This window comes from Lathyrus oleraceus, chromosome 3 (genome assembly GCF_024323335.1).
Source record: "Lathyrus oleraceus cultivar Zhongwan6 chromosome 3, CAAS_Psat_ZW6_1.0, whole genome shotgun sequence".
Taxonomy (NCBI): Eukaryota; Viridiplantae; Streptophyta; class Magnoliopsida; order Fabales; family Fabaceae; genus Lathyrus; species Lathyrus oleraceus.
In genome coordinates this window covers 8,723,064-8,734,916 of record NC_066581.1, presented here as the reverse complement: position 1 = coordinate 8,734,916, position 11,853 = coordinate 8,723,064, and the positions used below count along the sequence as shown (strand labels likewise).

General features: G+C 33.1%; 1 long non-coding RNA gene and 1 other non-coding gene across 9 annotated transcripts; both read left to right on the top strand.

The window, feature by feature from the left end:
* Positions 1–1,083: 1,083 nt before the first annotated feature.
* LOC127132082 (uncharacterized) lies at positions 1,084–9,848 on the top strand. 8 transcript variants are annotated; one of them, XR_007806581.1, is made up of 6 exons: positions 1,084–1,685; positions 3,856–3,913; positions 4,504–4,742; positions 6,288–7,173; positions 7,771–8,009; positions 9,008–9,436. It is a non-coding gene; the product is annotated as an uncharacterized LOC127132082 (long non-coding RNA). The 8 variants fall into 8 exon arrangements; XR_007806575.1 differs by adding an exon at positions 9,443–9,848 and having other exon boundaries at positions 1,088–3,913; positions 9,008–9,176; XR_007806573.1 differs by lacking the exon at positions 9,008–9,436 and adding an exon at positions 9,443–9,848 and having other exon boundaries at positions 1,089–3,913.
* Positions 1,254–1,356, top strand: LOC127132891 (U6 spliceosomal RNA). The gene has a single exon (XR_007806895.1). It is a non-coding gene; the product is annotated as a U6 spliceosomal RNA (small nuclear RNA).
* Positions 9,849–11,853: the final 2,005 nt, after the last annotated feature.

Below are 11,853 nucleotides of genomic sequence, written 5' to 3'. Positions count from 1 at the left end.
TTCATACAAGACATTAAACATCAACAACAAAGGAATATGGGATTCTAGACACAAATATAAACACCGGATCAAATGATGCAACACTATGACAATGGAAAAAGATTACACATGTTGCAGTATCCTTTTGTTGATGAAACATGAAAACACATTGATCAGATACATCTTAGTTTAAACATTGAACCACATAAATGTGAGACTCCGATTATATTATGATGATTTTACATCGTATATCCAATTGTTGTTTCGTCATATTCTTGTCACTAGTTTGTTTTTATTTTTTGTTTATCCGACTTTAAGGTACATGCAATTGTTTTTGTATAATTTGATTTTTATACATTTTCTAATTGAGTGATTAAGTAGGAAAAAATAATTTGAGTAGGAGACTTTTAGACATTAATTAGTCAAACTTAAATTAGATAATTCTGTAAGTGTTAGAAGAATTTATTAATGAAGAGTATTAAATCGATTACTTTAAGAAAAATTGATTAATAAGACACGGTTAATTGATTAATGAGAAAGGAATAACTAATAATAAGAATAACATAATTGATTAATGAGTAAACAATAGTAATTTGTAACAGAACAGTATCAATTAATAAATAAAGAGCAACTAATAATAGTATTGAATTAAATTTTAAACCACTAGAGGACAAACACTAATTTCAAAATTAAAAACCACCTGCATTTAGAAATTAATTAGTTAAAGTTAAATTAGATAATTTATTAAGTGTTAGAAAAATTTATTATTGAAGAGTATAAAAACGATTGCTATAATTTAATAGGATATTGTTAATGGATAAAGAGTAACTAATAATAAAGAATAACTTATAATAGTACTAATCAATTAATAAGTAAAGAGTATTAATTATTAGTGAATGGATAATTAAGTATAATTAATAAAAATAATAGTAATGCTAATTCAATAATTAAGTGATTAATTAGTTTTCTTACCGCAGATAGATTACTAGTTGTAGAAAATAGTAAGTTTGTATAGGAGAGCCAAAAAAAAAAATTACTAAAGTATAGTAGTATACATGGTGGACCTTGAACTCCTTGAAGAATTTTGTGTATAATTAATTAGTACTAGTAATTAAGTGAAGTTGAGGCAAGAGAACGAATTAAAAATAGATGCAGAATTGAAGAGAGAAATAATAAGCAAGGAGAAATAATTGTACTACTTACTTTTAGTCCCACATTGACTGCCTAATTTCATTGTTTAGTGTTTATATACCATAGTTAAGAGAACCACTATCGTCCCTTCGGGGACATCCGATAAAATTGGAACGATACAGAGAAGATTAGCATGGCCCCTGCGCAAGGATGACACGCACAAATCGAGAAATGGTCCAAATTTTTTTGAGATTTTTTTCCCTGTCTCGTCTTCTTCGCTGCCGTTCAGACATTGTTGTTAGGGTTTTGCTTTTCTGCATTTCCTTTTCTCTTTGATTTTGAGTTTAGGGTTTTGTTTTCTCTTCAATGCAGGTGGTGTTCGTGACGACGTGACTCCTATTTCAACCAAGTATTAGGGTTTTGTTTTCTGATTTTTTTTTGACTTTTCTCTCCCGTTCAGATATTATTAGGGTTTTGTTTTCTACATTTCGTTTTCCTTTTTTCTTTGATTTTGAGTTTCTTTCAATGCAGGTGGTGTTCATGACGAGGTGACTCCTACTTCAACCAAGTATTATGTATGGTTAAATTCTTGTTCTGATTTGGTTATTCTATCATTGTTATGTGTTTGCGAAAACATAGCTTTCAGTTTTCGTTATGTATAGTTAAATCATTGTTCTGATTTGGTTCACCATATCGATCTTCGTTTCAGAAAACATCAAATTCACCATATATATATAACATCATAGCTTTCAGTTTTATTCTGATTTGGTTATGTATAGAGTTCATGTGATAATGGTCACCACCTTCTTCAACTGTTGGTAGATTCTTGTCTTAATTTCATTTCAATGCTACTGACTTGCTTCAAAATTCTGTCACGTGTAAAACAAGTTGAATTTCTTTTATAGGTTATGGTTTTTCTTTAAAGATTTATTTCTTTTGAGCTTTGTTGTATGGTCTCACTACGTATCCAATAGAATAACCAGCCTTGCATTACCATATCTACTATGTAAGAATAGTCAGTTTCCATAAAATTGGTGCGTTGCAGGGAATTGTAGACCTTCCATTGGATGACAGTAATCACATTCCTCTCTAGTATGGAGTAATTTACAGTACCATTGCATGCATGCTCATAATTCGTCTTTTGAGAGTTTCTCTTGAAATGCATGCTGAGTAAAGTACTTCTCACTGGGAGATTTTACCACTTTTGAGATGTTTTAACATGTAGGCATGTCTGAAACATAAGAATCATGTCATTGCAATGGTTTAAAAATTAGTAGGTTTTGTGGACTGATTTCATTTTGTGAATGGTCACCATGTTACCACATCTTCTTAATGTGGGACATACATGTAAATTACTCTCTCAATTCTTAAGCAATTATTCAATCTTGACAAAGACCTCTAGACAGTAGTTTGTGATCTGTTGTGAACCACAGTCTGATTATCTCCAACTAGGCTCTTCAAGAATAATAAATATATCAACATTAAGCTGTGTTGTTAATAGGAAGAGAACATGTGCCATGTCTGATGCATGTCTGAAAAGAAATGAGCAGGCATTGTACAAGCTAGCATTGAGTTTAACTTGCGCACATATCAATTGATTTTCAGTGGCTATGGTTTGCACTCTTGTTGAATTTATCTATACTTGATAGATAGAGGCATCTAAGACAGTACCATGTGATCTATTGTCTCATGGGACCCATCATTTTAACAATAATTTCTCAATCAAATGGATTTCAAGATACTATTGGAAACTATATATGCACCACCATCTTCCTTCACAACATCACAAACCACTCAAGCAAACAAATTTACATACACTTTTCTTAAATCTGAGAAATTCAGTTTGTTTTTCAAACCATTACAAGATGGGTTTCCGATTACCTTCTATTAGACGTGCTTCTTTTATAGGTAGCCAAGCATCGTCAAAAACTTTGAATGTGCCAAAAGGTTATCTTGCTGTGTATGTTGGAGAGAAAATGAAGCGCTTTGTTATTCCTATGTCTTACTTGAACCAACCTTCATTTCAAGACTTGTTGGATGCAGCTGAGGAAGAATTCGGATATGATCATCCGATGGGCGGCCTCACAATTCCTTGCACGCAAGATGTTTTCTTGCATATTACTTCTCGCTTCAATGGACTATAAATCTAGAGCTGCAAGATACTGACATTAGATTAGCAGTGACATTTTGTACAACAGTCACAATTTTATATTTGTATAGATTTTTCCTTTCCCTACTTTTGGAATGGGTTAGAATTGTCCATCTGAATGACAAATTCAGGAACAAAATATTTGTTATTATTTATTTCTAATCATAATGAAATTATATTCAACAACGAACGGGTTCCTATATGCTTCTATTTATAAATTCTAATACAGAAAATATATTGTTTATTAAAATTCAGTCCAATCAGTAATAATTTTCTAGTTTTTAAGGCAGTGGTTATCATTATATCAAACCAATTATTCTACATTTATCGGCCTAGTTAATTATTTAGCCAAACTATAATTGTAGATAAGTTACCTTGTATCTAAGTTTAATTTTTTTTACACACCTTATGATTCTATTCTATCAACTGCTTCTTCATCTAGGCAGAGCAATGAACTGAAGATAAGTTGCAGGACAGTTAAATGTTTGTTTTGTCTGTTCGGGCGAAGTTGTTTGACCACAACAGCTCTGATTAAGGGAAGCTTTGAGTTATGTTATTTACTCGAAATTCATGTTTAACTGCCATTTTATGTGTAGATTTTGGCTAAACAGAGAACTAGCAATAGAAGACTTTTCATAATTTGGTCAATAAGTGGTAAGCCTGAACTCTATTATTTGATGGTTTATCTTCAATTTGAGGCTCTAATTAACTGTCTCCAATATATGCTCTGTTATATGCTCTGCTCAGTCTCTGTTTAATTAGCTCCTGAAACACATGAACTGCATGCATGTAATTTTGAGACTGTGATAATATTTTGATTTAAGAAAGGATACTAAATGTATGGAGACTGAGATAATCTTTTGGTTAGTATGTAATAGACAGTTTCCATTAAATTGGGGGCATGGCTTCATTGACCTGTGTTTGTGCATGCAACACAAGTATTTAAGATGAGATTAAAATCAACAGATGAATTCATCAGAGTATAATTTGGTTCTGTTTTAGTCTTTAATTAACTACGTCTCTAGTACTAATTAATATTAGTTTGATTAGATGAGTTCACAAAAAACAACGGATGAATTCACAAAAATATAGTTTGATTAGATTCTCATTTCATATTTCCCACTTAAGAGGAAACATCAAAATTGACAGGAATTCCTGATGTACAAAAATTGTCTCCGCTACTTAATCTAGACTGTTCTATGCTAACATTCATATGCATTTTTTGCCGTATGAATTCTTTATAGGTTGTTCAAGCAAGAAACTGTATGTAAGAAGATATCTTCCTTGCACGGAATTGTAAGACCGCCCATTGGATGACAGTAACCGTATTCCTCTTCAGCTTGGATAAGCAATTCTTGAAATAAAGGCTCGTTCAAGAATGATATTGGAATCAAGAACCTCCTTGCTTTCTCTCCGACATACACCGCAAGATAGCCTTTTGGGACTTCCACTTGTTTGCTAGATGATGATCGTCTAATACCAGGTAAGTGAAAACCCATTCTCGTTTTGTTTCTTGACAATAGAATGATCTCAAAGAAGTAGGAGAAGAAAGAAATGAACTTGAATTCTGACGCTTCCAAGGTATGAATGGTTTGTGTTGCTTGTAAACCCAATGATGGATATATATATATAGAGAGAGTTTGAAAACCAATTGTATAGTGAATGAGTTATTGAATGGGTGTTAGTGGGAGCCATGGCTCATTAATGATCACATGGTACTGTCTGGAAAATTAGTCTATGAAAAAGAGACTAGAGATAACTTAATATAATTCAGACAAGCTCTAGACACATCAAATGTCTTGTTCTTGTTTTTGTAAAACAAGTTATATCCAACCAATAAACAATGCAATCTTCTTGGATGCTGCTGCAACTTTGTATGGACAGACTACGGCCACATTGTTGATCTAACCGTAAAATGTGGCTGATATATCAATTAGATAAATTTAATTACTGTAGAGTCTTAAGAAATCACTCATTTAATCTTTGAGAAAGACCTCTAGACAGTTTCATGTGATCTCTTGTCAACATTAAGCTGTGCTGTCTATGTGAAGAGAACATGTGTCATGTCTAATGCATGTCTGAAAAGAAATGAGTAGGCATTGTACAAGCTAGCATTGAGTTTAACATAAGCCTTTCATTCAGAAGATTGGTTTGCACTCTAATAGAACTTATTGATCCTTGACAACACCATGTGATCTTTCATCTCATGCCCCCCATCATTTTAAAAATCATTTCTCTACCAAAGGGATTTCAAGAAACTGTTGGAAACTATAAATATAGTGTTCTCCTTCACAACAATCACAAATCACTCGAGCAGTCAAACTTAGATACATTTTTCTTATGTGACAAATGCAGCCGGTTCTTCAAAATATTTGAAATTGGTTTCCCTTTACCTTCAACTATTAGAAAGGCATCATTTAGCAGCACCCGGACTTCATCAAAAGTTACGAATGTGCCGAAGGGTTATCTTTCACTGTACGTTGGAGAGCAAATGAAGCGGTCTGTGATTCCGATGTCATATTTGAACCATGGTCAGCCTCACAATTCCTTGCACAAGAAGATGTTTTCTTGCATATAACTTCTGGCTACATTCAATTTCACATTCATTTCACGTTCAATTTGGAAGAGAATGACTTCCACATTCTATATATGCTCGTTATCCGTTTTACATATAACAAATTCAGAGTTCAAGTTCTCACTTTTTCATCTACTACTTCTTTGAGACCATTCTACTACTTTGAAAAGAGACAATGGAAAAAAAGAAATTGCAGTTCACATGTTTCTGGGGCTGAATTGCTGGATTAAAAAAAGTCTATACAGAAGTTAAACCCATCAAATAATAGAATTCAGATTTACCACTTAACCCAATTATGGAATTTCTTTTATAGGTTATGGTTTTTCTTTAAAGATTTATTTCTTTTGAGCTTTGTTGTATGGCCTCACTACGTATCCAATAGAATAACCAGCCTTGGATTACCATATCTACTATGTAAGAATAGTCCGTTTCCATAAAATTGGTGCGTTGCAGGGAATTGTAGACCTTCCATTGGATGACAGTAATCACATTCCTCTCTAGTATGGAGTAATTTACAGTACCATTGCATGCATGCTCATAATTCGTCTTTTGAGAGTTTCTCTTGAAATGCATGCCGAGTAAAGTACTTCTCACTGGGAGCTTTTACCACTGTTGATATGTTTTAACATGTAGGCATGTTTGAAACATAAGAATCATGTCATTTCAATGGCTTGAAAATCAGTAGGTTTTGTGTACTAATTTCATTTTGTGAATGGTCATCATGTTACCACATCTTCTTAATGTGGGACATACATGTAAATTACTCTCTCAATTCTTAAGCAACTATTCAATCTTGACAAAGACCTCTAGACAGTAGTTTGTGATCTGTTGTGAACCACAGTCTGATTATCTCCAACTAGGCTCTTCAAGAATAATAAATATGTGCAATTCATAAATAGTGTATGATTGATATTTCTCATAATTGTCAGATCACATATCAACATTAAGCTGTGTTGTTAATATGATGTCTGATGCCATGTCTGAAAAGAAATGAACAGGCATTGTACAAGCTAGCATCTCAATCGATTTTCAGTGGCTATGGTGTTTTTTTACACGCCTTATGATTCTATTCTAACAACTGCTTCTTCATCTAGGCAGAGTAATGAATGAAGATAAGTTGCAGGACAGTTAAATGTTTGTGTTGTCTGTTCGGGCGAAGTTGTTTGACTACAACAACTCTGATGAAGGGAAGCTAAGCTAGAGCATAGTACCTGGTTTCAACTGATGGTCCAGCAAAACTTTGAATTATGTTATTTACTTGAAATCCATTTTTATGTGTAGATTTTAGCTGAACACAGAACTAGCAATAGAAGACTTTTCATAATTTGGTCAATAAGTGGTAAGCCTGAACTCTATTATTTGATGGTTTATCTTCAATTTTAGGCTCTAATTAACTGTGTCTCCAATATATGCTCTGTTCAGACTCTGTTTAAGTCATGGAATTAGCCCCAGAAACATGTGAACTGAATTTTTTATTATCTAGTAATTGTTCCTAAAAATATATTTTTAATTTAAGAAAGGATACTAAATGTATGGAGACTGTGATAATCTTTTGATTAGTATGTAATAGACAGTATCCATTAAATTGGGGGCATGGCTTCATTGGCTTGTGTTTGTGCATGCAACACAAGTATTTAAGATGAGATTAAAATCAACAGATGAATTCATCAGAGTATAATTTGGTTCTGTTTTAGTCTTTAATTAACTACGTCTCTAGTACTAATTAATATTAGTTTGATTAGATGAGTTCACAAAAAACAACGGATGAATTCACAAAAATATAGTTTGATTAGATTCTCATTTCATATTTCCCACTTAAGAGGAAACATCAAAATTGACAGGAATTCCTGATGTACAAAAATTGTCTCCGCTACTTAATCTAGACTGTTCTATGCTAACATTCATATGCATTTTTTGCCGTATGAATTCTTTATAGGTTGTTCAAGCAAGAAACTGTATGTAAGAAGATATCTTCCTTGCACGGAATTGTAAGACCGCCCATTGGATGACAGTAACCGTATTCCTCTTCAGCTTGGATAAGCAATTCTTGAAATAAAGGCTCGTTCAAGAATGATATTGGAATCAAGAACCTCCTTGCTTTCTCTCCGACATACACCGCAAGATAGCCTTTTGGGACTTCCACTTGTTTGCTAGATGATGATCGTCTAATACCAGGTAAGTGAAAACCCATTCTCGTTTTGTTTCTTGACAATAGAATGATCTCAAAGAAGTAGAAGAAAGAAGTGAACTTGAATTCTGATGCTTCAAGGTATGAATGGTTTGTGTTGCTTGTAAACCCAATGATGGATATATATATAGTCTGAAAACCAATTGTATAGTGAATGAGTTATTGAATGGGTGTTAGTGGGAGCCATGGCTCATTAATGATCACATGGTACTGTCTTGAAGGCTTTGCATAGAAGACTGTACGAAATGTGAGATTACATACCCCACCTTTTGGAAGATTAGTCTATGAAAGAGATAGCTTACTTAATATAATTCAGACAAGCTCTAAACACATCAAATATCTTGTTCTTGTTTTTGTAAGACAAGTGATATCCATCAGTACTTGAAATCCAATCAATAAACCATGCAATCTTCTTGGAAGCTGCTGTAACTTTGTATGGACAGACTACTGCCACATTGTTGATTTAACCGTAAAATGTGGCTGATATCAATTGGATAAATGACAAGGATCAAACCATGAACTTTGGTTCCACAGTTGAGCCAAACATTAACTGAAATAGTAAAAGTAAGAACATCTTAAGGTTCTGTTTAAGGGCTTATATATATTCTTAAAATTTAATCTATGTTGTTATAAAATTCTCAAAATTAGAAGTATATTAATCATATATTAAAGATAGTTTCCTTTTGAATCATTGCTCAACATTTTAAAATAGGTTTATCAATCAAGTTCTGCTAACAAACTATTCTTATAAGCTGCAAAAATCATCAAACAACATTTATCAGTTCACCTTAGAATAGAATATCTTGGCAGGGCAATGTTGCTAGACTTTTCTTCGGAAGACTGCAATTATTGAAAATTATATATATAGGATTGTTGACACTAATAATTCAGTTATAAGAATACAGTTTTCTGCTACTTGTGGATTCAAACGTGTACTACTACTATCTTCTGGTAAGGATGACTACTGACCAATCCCTTGATACAGGTTCCATTGTTGCCTCCTAGCATATATGATTTGTAGCCACTAATTGGCTTAAAAGTCATCCCTAAGATGATTTTTTGCTGCTATATGTCGACGTTGAGCCGTGTTACCAGTATGAAGAGAACACGGCACATGTCTACTAATACATGAGTTGCCGTAAAATAGATTTCAAGTGAGTGATCTAGAAAAGGTGTGGTGTATATATGCACACTCTTATTGAACTTACTGGTCCTTGATAGAGACACATCAAAAGGGGATATCATGTGATCTCTCATCTCATGGACCCCATCATTTAACACTATAAATGCATTATCATCATCCATAACAATCAAAACTCATTCGCATACTCAACCATCAAAAGTTAGATACTTTTTTCTAATATTTCAGAGCCTTATTTGTTCTTTGAAACATTTGAAACGGGCTTTCATTTGCCTGCAGTTATTAGATGTGCTTCATTAAGAAGAAGCCGAACATCATCAAAGGTACTGAATATGCCGAAGGGTTATCTTGCCGTGTATGTTGGAGAAGAAATGAAGCGGTTTGTGATCCCCATGTCATACTTGAACCAAACTTCATTTCAAGGCTTGTTGAGTTAAGCTGAGGAAGAATTTGGGTACGATCATTCAATGCGTGGCCTCACAATTTCTTGCACAGAAGATGTTTTCTTGCATATTACTTCTCGCTTCGACGGACTATAAATCTAAAATTGCAAGATATTGACATAGACTAGTATTGACATTTTGTACAATAGGCATATTTTAAACTTGTAAAATATTTTCCTTATTCCTTTATTGGGAATGGATGAAATTTGTCCATCTGAATGACATAATTTTGAACAACTCAACTCAGCTCCTCTCTGTTTCTGTTGATGAATTACTAGACTAGTGATTTCTTGGAAAAAAGATGCTAGTTTCATCCTAAAGTTATGATGAGAGATTGATACAAATGTTTTCCAGGTACGACTTTAGCTTCTAATTTAAGAAATATTCATCAAGCCTGAGCTGATAATGGTACAATTTCTATAAAGGTTTTAAAATGCAGTTGAATATTAGATATTAGAGCGAATTGTTGTCAAACAGCTTTATTCGCGATCATTGATATATTCTTCTACAATATGTGGGTCATCTATTTCCTGGTTTTTCCCTCACTACAGAAAAAATATCATCTTATCTTAAAGGGTTCTTACTTCTTGCATTGTCCAAATCAGACAACATCATCACATGGCTTGTTACTTTGTCAGTTGTTTTAAAACAAGAAATTCTAGCTACAAATTTCAACTTCAAATATTCCAACTTTTCTGGAGTACAAACAGACTTTATGAAACATTGGATTCAACTTCAAAAATTACCCTCAATCATCAATAAGGCCCAATCATTTCATATCAAACACAATTAGTGTGTTACTTGTGTAAGAAGTACCTTAACTACCTTAGCAAATTTAAGTAACTTTTGAATTATGCTTTAAGTCTCTAAATTAAATATATTGAGCATGTTTTTCATTTCTTTAAACTTATCAATCTCCAATGGTTTTGCTAAAGTATCTGCAATTTGATTATTAGTTTTGAAGTATATTTTTGCAGTCCTCCATTTGCTTACTTGGTTTCTAAAAAAGTGGAATTTAGTTTCTCTGTGTTTGCTTTTCCCATGAGATATGAGATAATAATAAAAGTTGGTAAATCACTTCTACCATAAACTCTGCCTTTTCTTCTGTCAATCTTTATTTCACGGACCATTGATTGCAACCAGATACCTTGACAGGCTGCATTGCAAGTTGAGATGTATTCAGACTCACATGACGACAATGCCACAATGGTTTGTTTCTTAGAATACGGTTGCATTGAAAAGTTTGAACACTTATTCCATTATACTCCTTTCTATTTTTTTCACCACATTAGTCTTGGAGGTACTGAATTATTCTTTTTACTCATTTCATATGTGATAGTTTAGGTTCCTCCATAAATCTACTTACCAATCTTACACTAAAGTATAAATCAGGTCTTGAGTTGCAAGCATGTCTCAAGCATCCTACCATTTGCTTGTACAAAGTGTCATCCAATACTTTTCCCTCTTCAACTTTGCTCACTCTGGACTCGGCTTTCCATAGAACATTGATTCCTTAGAATATCAATATTGTACTTCTTCTTATGAATCACCATTCATCTTCTAATTTCACAAACTAAAGGCCAAAAAAGTACTTTAATCCTCTTCAATATGTCATATCAAACTCATTATTTATATGCAATTTGAAGTCTTTAATCTCAAATATGACCACAACTACTACTTTTCAATTCTTGTTACCGGGGTAAAGATTTATGTATAATCAAGGTTATTATTTTTCAAAACTCCTTTTGCAATAAGTCTTCCTAATTCTTTGCAATGGGGCCATCAGAAAGGGACTTGAATTTTTAAATCTACTTGGCTTTTTATGCGTCAGTAGTGATACTAGATTCCAAGTACAATTATGTTCTATGGCTAAAATCTCTTCTTCCATAGATTTCTTACACACCTTTGTTTGATCGGTTTCTGCATAAAAATGGCTCAAGATTAAGAAATAGTACTAGGTGCACTAGTGTCTATCTGGTGTAACCATGTTGTCTAAACGGAAATCAAAATCATGAAGAGTTATAGTTTGAAATCTAGTTTTCTGTTAACTCCTCATCACCAAATTCAAATGACACACTTTAATATGGTGCAACAACTTCCCTTTTCTAATTCCACCATTTCTTCTTATTGATTGGAACTTGATTGCTAGCAACAATCTTCCATATAAGAGAATAATACATCTTATAACAAGTATATTAGGTTCAATTTTATCTTCAAGCTTTGTTCTTATTTGTTTTAGAATGCGTC